Source organism: Tursiops truncatus, chromosome 19 (assembly GCF_011762595.2).
Source record: "Tursiops truncatus isolate mTurTru1 chromosome 19, mTurTru1.mat.Y, whole genome shotgun sequence".
In the NCBI taxonomy this organism is placed as follows: domain Eukaryota; kingdom Metazoa; phylum Chordata; class Mammalia; order Artiodactyla; family Delphinidae; genus Tursiops; species Tursiops truncatus.
In genome coordinates, this window is record NC_047052.1 from 11982894 (window position 1) to 11993850 (window position 10957).

The 10957-nt window shown below is 39.7% G+C and overlaps 1 long non-coding RNA gene across 1 annotated transcript in view; it reads right to left on the bottom strand.

Annotated features, from left to right (window-relative positions):
- The window catches only part of LOC117309106 (uncharacterized), a 54236-nt gene extending 44546 nt beyond the window's left edge, over nucleotides 1-9690 (bottom strand). Inside the window, exons 1-2 of the long non-coding RNA XR_012328265.1 lie at nucleotides 9408-9690; nucleotides 2298-2398 (exon numbers count right to left, since the gene is read on the bottom strand). This is a non-coding gene — a long non-coding RNA (uncharacterized lncRNA). The remainder of the gene's footprint in view (nucleotides 1-2297; nucleotides 2399-9407) is intronic.
- Nucleotides 9691-10957: the final 1267 nt, after the last annotated feature.

Genomic DNA, 10957 nt, shown 5'->3' on the forward strand with positions numbered 1-10957 from the left:
TTCAGTCCTAATTCTTGACAAACAACTTATGTAGTTTTGTGAGTTTTGCCTTTATAAGCCTCCCCCATTCTGTAGTCCAGCAGAGCACAATTCAAGTGCTTCTGGAATCTGTATCTCCCAGATTATAGTCCTCAGTTTGGCTCAAATAAAACTCTTTTCTATTCCCTTTATAGATTGTTTGTTGATTATTTCAGTCAACAATTTATTATTTTTTGTCACACGGTTATTATTTGGGGTGGGGGTGGGAATAGTAGACCAAAGAAAGCACCCTCCCCCCACAGCCAAAGAAGCATTGTTAGTTTTTAGTTGTACCATGACATTTTGCCTGATCATACAACTGAAGTTTTTCTTTGATCACACTGAATCATGAATGCTTTTGAGTTTGGCAGATATGTCCCCAACTAACCCAAGTATATGGGGTCTCCATCAGTTGATGCATTTTCATCCTAGGTGATGTTCTAGGATGTCTCTGCCTAGAGGCTTCCTGATGCAGCCCGCACCTAAACGGGTTTCCCATATAGGCTGGCCCTGGCCCTCTGCTCCCCTGACATGACCCAAGATGAGATCTGACCCCTGGACACATCGCTGAGTATTGATTTACCTGAAGTGTCCCTCAATGTCGAATGTGTCTGGGTGACTTCATGGTGTCCAGGACAAGCCCAACTCGGGTCCAGGCAAATTACCTCCCAGCAAAGATCTGTCTCTCAGCACACTGTTCTGGGCACCATGTCCACCATTCTCTTTTTTATCCTATTTGCAATTTTGTCTTTCCTTATAACTGTGGTTTTTAATCCCTCTTGATGTAATAGGCATAAGTTTATGAATTTTGAATTATGGTTGACTCCAACTTAGGGATGTCTTAGAATTGGATCTTGTGGGGGAAAGGCATGTAGCAAATGAATATACATTCCATAGTAAATTGAAAGCTATTCAGCATGATTTCATGGTTTGTTCTAAAAACGCACAAAAAAACCTTTTTTCTGTTAAATAAATAATTGTACTAACCATGGAACCTTAAAACAAAATCTGGAATCTGAGTTTCAGCGACAGCCTTTTTTTTTTTTTTTTTTTTTGGCTGTGCCGAGCGGCTTGTGGGATCTTAGTTCCCTGACTAAGGATTGAACGTGCCACGGCAGTGGAAGCACTGAGTCCTAATCACTGGATTGCCAGGGAATTCTCCAGACAGACTTCTCTTTAATGACACTTTTGTACTTCCTCAGTAAAATGGAAGATGTGTGAATAATTAAGAAAAATAAAATTAGAAAAGAGGAGAGAGTTTAGAATCGAAGGTTGATTATTTGGATAGACTATTTGTTTTGTATTCCTTCCAACTGATAGAATATTTAGGACACATCAGGTTTCAGAAAGGCAAGTGGTATTTTTCTTAGACAAAATAACAAGAATATTATCAGGATATATAAGTGTTCTGTAAATAAATATACATGCATCTATATTCATATTCATATACATAATGTGTTATATCCTTAGGAATATTAAGAAAGTGCTACACTTGATTATTTCTCAATGTGAAGTGTGTGCTATAATGAATACAAGGTTAGAGATAAGAATATGTGATCTGACATAAAAGTTGGTAGTAAAGGAAATCTTAAGGTCTAAATACCATTACAAAGGTTTTGGCTACATATGTCAAGTTTTCTAGGTTTTAGCCTAAAGTAATATTACCCAAGGATCTGAAATTGTCTCCCAGGTCATTAGCATCCCAGCCATGGCAGCTTAACCAATTATTCCTGGGAAAATGTTGCTAGTGTGTCATGATTGTATGCATATGAAACAGTTCTGAAAAGGACCCCAGGACTGAATAAGAAGAAATATATTTCACGTGTACTCAGTTTCATTGTATTAAAGTCTCTATTCTTGGGGATTTCACATTTTATTTGAACTTCTTAATTTGAATGTTAGAAATAAAATATAGGGAAGGATAAATTAGGAGTTTGGTATTAACATATACACATTCCTATATATAAAATGGGTAACCAACAAGGACCTACTGCATAGCACAGGGAACTATACTCAGTATTTTGCAATAACCTATAAGGGAAAACAATCTGAAAAAATATATATATAATATATATATAAAATATATATAACCTACTGTAACCCTGATGAACATCTACATTCTCATTCCCTACATTTACATATATAAAATATATATATAAAACTGAATCACTGTGCTGCACACCTGAAACTAACACAACATTGTAAATCAACTATAATTCAATTTTTTAAAGTAATAATTTTTTGAATAAAATATAATTAATATATTAAAACCTACTTACATGTCTTCCTGAAGCACCCAGACAGCAAGAGGCCTCAGATTTTAGAACAGCAGAATTCAGTGGTATGTTGATTTTTATCAAGAGGAAAGTAGCATGAAGATCTTGGAAAACCAGAATGATGTTAAAGCATTAGAAGAATAGAAGGGTAGATTTAAATGATATAATAATTATAATTTTAATGAGTAAATAATTAACAAAAGTTAAACATGAATTATAATTTAATGTTCTAATGGTAAACATACAGTAAATTTCAATTTTCTTAACATTATATCCTCTGGGCTTATAATATTGATACTGGATTATGAAATAATTATTATTTCTCTAATCATAAAATCTATTTTATAAATATAATAAATATGTAGTACTATTAAAATATTAATAGAAACTTAATTTGGAATTTAAAATGTTTTATTAACACCAATATTACATTAGTGATTGATAAAATATTATATTTTCATATTCTTTTAGGGCAATACTTTCCAAGTTTATAATTAATACTTATATAGAATCATATATAGTATCTGTTGGCCAATAAATAAAGTGATGTTCCTTATACTGATGTCATTTTCCATTTGACTGAACAAAGAAAGTGAATGTACTCCCTCTGGTGAGAACACCAAAATCACAACTAACTGCTGAACAATCATCCACAGGAAGACGCTGGAACTCACCAAAAAAGATACCCCACATCCAAAGACAAAGGAGAAGCCACAATGAGACAGTAGGAGGGGCGCAATCACAATAAAATCATATCCCATAACTGCCGGGTGGGTGACTCACGGACTGGAGAACACTTACACCACAGAAGTCCACCCACTGGAGTGAAGGTTCTGAGCCCCACGTCAGGCTTCCCAACCTGGGGGTCAGGCAATGGGAGGAGGAATTCCTAGAGAATCAGACTTAGAAGGCTAGTAGGATTTGATGGCAGGACTTTGACAGGACTGGGAGAAACAGAGACTCCACTCTTGGAGGGCACACACAAAGTAGTGTGCGCATCAGGACCCAGGGGAAGGAGCAGTGACCCCACAGGAGACTGAACCAGACCTCACTGCTGGTGTTGGAGGGTCTCCTGCAGAGGCGGGGAGTGGCTGTGTCTCACTGTGAGGACGGGGACACTGGTGGGAGAGGTTCTGGGAAGTACTCCTTGGTGTGAGCCATCCCAGAGTCTGCCATTGGTCCCACGAAAGAGCCTGGGGAGGCTCCACTGTTGGGTCACCTCAGGTCAAACAACCAACAGGAGGGAACCCAGCCCCACCCATCAGCAGACAACTGGATTAAAGTTTTACTGAGCTCTGCCAACCAGAGCAACAGCCACCTCTATCCACCACCAGTCCCTCCCATCAGGAAACTTGCACAAGTCTCTTAGATAGCCTCATCCATCAGAGTGCAGACAGCAAAAGCAAGAAGAACTACAATTCTGCAGCCTGTGGAAGGAAAACCACATTCACAGAAAGACAGACAAAATGAAAAGGCAAAGGACTTTGTACCAGATGAAGGAGCAAGATGAAACCCCAGAAAAACAACTAAATGAACAACCTTCATAGTCAACCTTCCAGAAAAATAATTCAGAATAATCATAGTGAAGATGATCCAGGACCTCGGAAAAAGAATGGAGGCAAAGATCGAGAAGATGCAAGAAATGTTTAACAAACACCTACAAGAATTAAAGAACAAACAAACAGAGATGAATAATACAATAACTGAAATGAAAAATGCACTAGAAGGAATCAATAGGAGAATAACTGAGGCATAAGAATGGATAAGTGACCTGGAAGACAGAATGGTGGAATTCACTGTGGCAGAACAGAATAAAGAAAAAAGAATGAAAAGAAATGAAGACAGCCTAAGAGACCTCTGGGACAACATTAAACACAACAACATTCACATTATAGGGGTCCACAAGGAGAAGAGAGAAAGGACCCGAGAAAATATTTGAAGAGATTATAGTCGAAAAGTTACCTAACATGGGAAAGGAAACAGCCACCCAAGTCCAGGAAGCACAGAGAGTCCCATACAGGATAAACCCAAGGAGAAATACAACGAGACACATGGTAATCAAATTGACAAAAATTAAACACAAAGGAAAAATTGAAAGCAGCAAGGGAAAAACGACAAATAACACAGAAGGGAACTCCCATAAGGTTAACAGCTGATTTCTCAGCAGAAACTCTACAAGCCAGAAGGGAGTGCCATGACATATTTAAAGTGATGAAAGGGAAGAACCTACAACCAAGATTACTCTACGCTGCAAGGATCTCACTCACATTTGATAGAGAAATCAAGAGCTTTACAGACAAGCAAAAGCTAAGAGAATTCACCACCACCAAACCAGCTCTAAAATAAATGCTAAAGGAACTTCTCTAAGTGGGAAACACAAGGGAAGTAAAAGACCTACAAAAACAAACACAAAACAATTAAGAAAATGGTAATAGGAACATACGTATCAATAATTACCTTAAACATAAATGGATTAAATACTCCAACCAAAAAACACAGGCTCACTGAATGGATACAAAAACAAGACCCATACATATGCTGTCTAAAAGAGACCCACTTCAGACCTAGGGACACATACAGACTGAAAGTGAGGGGATGTAAAAAGATATTCAATGCAAATGCAAATCAAAAGAAAGCTGCAGGGGCTTCCCTGGTGGCACAGTGATTGAGAGTCTGCCTGCCAATGCAGGGGACACAGGTTCGTTCCCTGGTCTGGGAAGACCCCACATGCCGTGGAGCGGCTGGGCCTGTGAGCCATGGCCGCTGAGCCTGCGCGTCCGGAGCCTGTGCTCTGCAACAGGAGAGGCCACAACAGTAAGAGGCTCGCGTACCAGAAAAAAAGAAAGCTGGAGTAGCAATACTCATACCAGATAAAATAGACTTTAAAATAAAGAATGTTAGAAGAGACGAGGAGGGACACTACATAATGATCAAAGGATCAATCCAAGAAGAAGATATAACAATTATAAATATATATGTACCCAACATAGGAGCACCTCAATACCTAAGGCAACTGCTAACAGCTATAAAAGAGGAAATTGACAGTAACACAATAATAGTGGGGGATTTTAACACCTCACTTACACCAATGGACAGATCATCCAAACAGAAAATTAATAAGGAAACACAAGCTTTAAATGACACAATAGACCAGATAGATTTCATTGATATTTATAGGACATTCCACCCAAAAACAGCAGATTACACTTTCTTCTCAAGTGCCCATGGAACATTCTCCAGAATTGAACACATCACGGGTCACAAATCAAGTAGCTTCAAGATGGTGAAAGAGGGCTTCCCTGGTGGTGCAGTGGTTGAGAGTCCTCCTGCCGATGCAGGGGACACAGGTTCGTGCCCTGGTCCAGGAAGGTCCCACATGCTGCGGAGTGGCTAGGCCCGTGAGCCATGGGCGCTGAGCCTGCACATCCAGAGACTGTGCTCCGCAATGGGAGAGGCCACAACAGTGAGAGGCCCGCGTACTGAAAAAAAAAAAAAAAAAAAAAACCTATGGGATGCAGCAAAAGCAGTTCTAAGAGGGAAGTTTATAGCAATACAATCCTATCTTAAGAAACAAGAAACATCTCAAATAAACAACCTAACCTTGCACCTAAAGCAATTAGAGAAAGAAGAACAAAAAAAACTCAAACTTAACAGAAGGAAAGAAATCATAAAGATCAGATCAGAAATAAATGAAAAAGAAATGAAGGAAACAATAGCAAAGATCAATAAAAATATTTGCAAATGAAGCAACTGACAAAGGATTAATCTCCAAAATTTACAAGCAGCTCATGCAGCTCAATATCAAAAAAAACAAACAACCCAATCCAAAAATGGGCAGAAGACCTAAACAGACATTTCTCCAAAGAAGATATACAGATTGCCAACATGAAAGAAGCTCAACATCATTAATCATTAGAGAAATGCAAATCAAAACTACAATGAGATATCATCTCGCACCGGTCATAATGGCCATCATCAAAAAATGTACAAACAATAAATGCTGGAGAAGGTGTGGAGAAAAGGGAACCCTCCTGCACTGTTGGAGGGAATGTAAATTGATACAGCCACTATGGAGAATGGTATGGAGGGTCCTCAAGAAACTACACATAGAGCTACCATATGACCCAGCAATCCCGCTATTGGGTATATACCCTGAGAAAACCATAATTCAAAAAGAGTCATATACCACAATGTTCACTGTGGCTCTATTTACAATAGCCAGGAGATGGAAGCAACTTAAGGGTCCATCGACAGATGAATGGATAAAGAAGATGTGGCACATATATACAATGCAATATTACTTAGCCATAAAAAGAAATGAAATTGAGTTATTTGTAGTGAGGTGGTTGGACCTAGAGTCTGTCATACAGAGTGAAGTAAGTCAGAAAGAGAAAAACAAATACCGTATGCTAACACATATATATGGAATCTAAAAAAAAAAAAAAAAAAAAAAAGTGGTCATGAAGAACCTAGGGGTAAGAGGGAATAAAGACACAGACCTACTAGAAAATGACTTGAGGATATGGGAAGGGGGAAGGGTAAGCTGTGACAAAGTGAGAGAGTGGCATGGACATATATACACTACCAAATGTAAAATAGATAGCTAGTAGGAAGCAGCCGCATAGCACAGGGAGATCAGCTTGGTGCATTCTGACCACTAGAGGGGTGGGCTAGGGAGGGTGGGAGGTAGGGAGACGCAAGAGGGAAGAGATATGGGGACATTTGTATATGTATAACTGATTCATTTTGTTATACAGCAGAAACTAACACACCATTGTAAAGCAATTATACTCCAATAAAGATGTTAAAAAAAAAAAAAAACAACGGAGCTGGAGGAATCAGGCTCCCTGACTTCAGACTATACTACAAAGCTACAGTAATCAAGACAATATGGTACTGGCACAAAAACAGAAATATAGATCAATGGAACAGGATAGAAAGCCCAGAGATAAACCCACGCACCTGTGGCCAACTAATCTATGAAAAAGGAGGCAAGGATATACAATGGAGAAAAGAAAGTCTCTTCAATAAGTGGTGCTGGGAGAACTGGACAGCTACATGTAAAAGAATGAAATTAGAACACTCCCTAACACCATACACAAAAATAAACTCAAAATGGATTAGAGACCTAAATGTAAGACTGGACACTATAAAACTCTTAGAGGAAAACATAGGAAGAACACTCTTAGACATAAATCACAGCAAGATCTTTTTTGACCCACCCCCTAGAGAAATGGAAATAAAAACAAAAATAAACAATGGGACCTAATGAAACTTAAAAGTTTTTGCACAGTAAGGGAAACTACAAACAAGATGAAAAGACAACCCTCCGAATGGGAGAAAATATTTGCAAACTAATCAACGGACAAAGGACTAATCTCCAAAATATATAAACAACTCATGCAGCTCGATATTAAAAAAACAAACAACCCAATCCAAAAATGGGCAGAAGACCTGAATAGACATTTCTCCAAAGAAGACATACAGATAGCCAAGAAGCACATGAAAAGCTGCTCAACATCACTAATTATTAGAGAAATGCAAATCAAAACTACAATGAGGTATCACCTCACACCAGTTAGAATGGGCATCATCAGAAAATCTACAAACAACAAATGCTGGAGAGGGTATGGAGAAAAGGGAACCCTCTTGCACTGTTGGTGGGAATGTAAATTGATACAGCCACTATGGAGAACAGTATGGAGGTTCCTTAAAAAACTAAAAATAGAATTACCATATGATCCAGCAATCCAACTACTGGGCATATACCCAGAGAAAACCATAATTCAAAAAGACACATGCACCCCAATGTTCACTGCAGCACTATTTACAATAGCCAGGACATGGAAGCAACCTAAGTGCCCATCGACAGATGAATGGATAAAGAAGATGCAGTAAATATATACAATGGAATATCACTCAGCCATAAAAAGGAACGAAATTGGGTCATTTGTAGAGACGTGGATGGATATAGAGACTGCCATACAGAATGAAGTAAGTCAGAAAGAGAAAAACAAATACCGTATATTAACACATATATGTGGAACCTAGAAAAATGGTACAGATGAACCAGTGTGCAGGGCAGAAATTGAGACACAGATGCAGAGAACAAATGTATGGACACCTAGCGGGGAAAGTGGCGGAGGGGGGAGAGTGTGATGAATTGGGAGATTGGGATTGACATATATATACCAATATGTATAAAATGGATAACTAATAAGAACCTGCTGTTTTTTAAAAATTAAATAAAATAAAATTCAAAAAAAGAAAAGAAAGTGAATAACTTCGAAATGAATGGATGTTTTTGAGATATTTTTTGTTTTCTTTTGTTTTTTGTTTTTGCGGGACGCGGGCCTCTCACTGCTGTGGCCTCTCCCGCCGCGGAGCACAGGCCCCGGACGCGCAGGCCCAGCGGCCATGGCCCACGGGCCCAGCCGCTCCGCGGCATGCAGGATCCTCCCGGACTGGGGCACAAACCCGCGTCCCCTGTGCTGGCAGGCGGACTCCCTACCACTGCGCCACCAGGGAAGCCCTGGTCTTCACTTTTTAATAAACAAATAGATTAGAATCTAGGTAACTAAATCCAGAAAGGTCATTGTTTTACTTTCTTCCTAAAGTACAAATAAACATCTTCTCCAGGATTAAGGAAACACTTGGACAGATTCACTCTTTTCTCCCACACGTAGGCAACATCCCAAGTCTCTATCCCCTAAATCCAAGAGATTCCTTCATTTTCTGCACATCAGATGACCACATGAGCAAACAGCTTCCCATGATTTTCATCATGGTGGGTCCTGTCCTATGTACGGTACCTCCTTAGGCTTCACACCTGACACAAGGACAAGTCCCTTGGAATTCTTCATTTAGAAAATGGATTTCATGCCCCTCTAAATTTCACAAAAATTTACTGCAGTTGAAAAAAACAGGGTTGGGGGAGGCTATTAAACAAAGTTATAACAAATGGGTTTCTGGAAATGTTCAGATAATTGTTTTTTAAAAAAAAAGACAACTCTGGTCATAGAACTTAAAGATACAAAAAGCAAATTTGTATATCCATCACCTTAGTCTCAATTATGTCATTGTAATACGTGACCTTAAACACTAATGACTCACCTATTTCTCACTCATCCTTCTGGGATTCAGGTTAATGGTATCATTATCTAGGACCAAGAAGGCGCATGGTAGTGAGAAGAGAATGATGGCCCCAAAGATGGAGGATTCTGCTCAGAGATGGCACAGGCTGCCTCATTAAATCCATTCATATTTCACTGGCTGAAAGAAATCACAAGGCAAAGACTGAAATCAACAATTTGGAAAGTATAAGCCTTTTGGAAGACATGGCCTGATTGGGCTGGTGCCATGAAATATTCAGTCCCTATAAAATATATTGCACGGGGGCTTCCCTGGTGGCGCAGTGGTTAAGAATCCGCCTGCCAATGCAGGGGACATGGGTTCAAGCCCTGGTCCGGGAAGATCCCACATGCCGCGGGGCAACTAAGCCCGTGAGCCACAACTACTGAGCTGGCGTGCCTGGAGCCCGTGCTCCACAACAAGAGAAGCCACCGCAGTGGGAAGCCCCTGCTCCCGCAACTATAGAAAGCCCGTGGGCAGCAACGAGGATCCAACGCAGCCAAAATAAATAAATAAAATTTATTTAAATAAATAAAATATATTGCACGGGACTTTCCTGGTGGCACACTGGTTAAGAATCCACCTGCCAATGCAGGGGACACGGGTTCGATCCCTGGTCCAGGAAGATTCCACATGCCGCGGAGCAACTAAGCCCATGAGCCACAAATACTGAGCCTGCACTCTAGAGCCTGTGAGCCACAGCTACTGAGCCCACATGCTGCAATTACTGAAGCCCATGTGCCTAGAGCCCGTGCTCTGCAGCAAGAGAAGCCACAGTAATAAGAAGCCCACGCACCGCAACAAAGTGTAGCCCCCGCTCACCGCAACTAGAGAAGGCCCGCACAGAGCAACGAAGACCCAACACAGCCAAAAATCAATCAATAAATAAATAAAATTTTAAAAAAAAGAAATGACTTTTTAGATTTTTATTTATTTATTTATTTATTTATTTATATTGCAGTCCATCTATTTGGTCAAAATTATTGGCTTCTACCCCTAAAGTACACAGAATAATCTTACCCTTCTCCACCAGGCACAGTATGAAAGATTTTTCCAAACACAGTTAGGACTCAAAGCCCAACACCTCCATTCACACTCAAAGCAGCTGAAAGATCCAGATATAACTCTTCCTCATCAAAATATTAAAGAACAAAAGCCCATGCTATGAGCTAGTTGGAACATGGACTGGATCAATGTAATATCCTGCCATGATATGGAAGAAGAGGAGGGACACTGCACCCATTGAAACGAAGCAACAGCAAGATTCAGATGGGGGGATGTTTTGAGGAAGAGCTCCCTTTAGCTGAGAATGCTTTTCCCCCTAGTTAGGTCAATGTCTGATCCTAGATGAAGTCCTTACACCAGATACTTGGATGTCTTCTATGTTGCTTGGCCTCATTTGTAGGGCTATAGAGGCTATACCTCTTTGAGGGTTTTACCATCTGGATATAATATGAGGGGGTGCAGTTCACAAAATATTGTTTTTATCCAAGCTAAGTTTCTTTTAGTTAAAGCATGTGAATTTTCTGGTA